This window comes from Acanthisitta chloris, unplaced genomic scaffold, assembly GCF_000695815.1.
Source record: "Acanthisitta chloris isolate BGI_N310 unplaced genomic scaffold, ASM69581v1 scaffold28558, whole genome shotgun sequence".
Lineage (NCBI taxonomy): Eukaryota > Metazoa > Chordata > Aves > Passeriformes > Acanthisittidae > Acanthisitta > Acanthisitta chloris.
The window spans coordinates 28,540-29,290 of NW_008688436.1; positions in this window are offsets into that span (position 1 = coordinate 28,540).

Here is a 751-nt window from a genome sequence, read left to right on the forward strand (position 1 = left end):
GAATGACTATGACCCTCTGTTCTCTGCCTGAAACACCCACTGTCATAAGCTGCAGTTTCATCTTTTATTACTTAAAGAAGAGCAGAAGTCCAGATCTGGCCTCATACCCAAATATCCCACTTTTTTGCTAGCACCAGGGGACAATGTCAGAAGAGATGTTAATTAAATTTGCATTTGCTCTGCTCTGGCAAAGCAACTCCATAGCTTACAAATGTGCAGAGGTTAGCAGGGGACAGAAAAATATAGGTAAATATAACCTTTCAAGGAAGGAGAAGAAAAATTAAAGCTTTGTTCTGGTGTCCTTGGTTTGGGTGACAGGCTACATAAAAATGAAAGCTGGGGCTTTCAAAGGATCTTTTTGGAGACAGTACATGTGCTTTGGTGGTTTTAATTTATTCAGAGTCCTTTGAAAGCTGCAGCCAAAAATCTGCTTCCTACAAATATATTTGGTTTTGGCAAAGTAAAGAACTCTGCTGGTCACAGGGGCTGATTTGACATAGTCGGGAAAACTAAAGCATGAGAGAAAAGCCCGAAAGTGAAGTGTTTGGCACAACAGAAATATTTAAGGGAGATGCTCCATTTTCCTTGAAAGCTGGTGCAGCTGATGAGCTATCCCCTGCAGAGGCCTGCACTTCCTACAACTGTATAAGGGATAAAACACTATTTCCCATCAAACCTGGCTATTCTTACATTTCCATTTGCAGGAGCTAGACGCTTTTTCAAGAGGCATTAGTGGAGTTGAAAACACTCT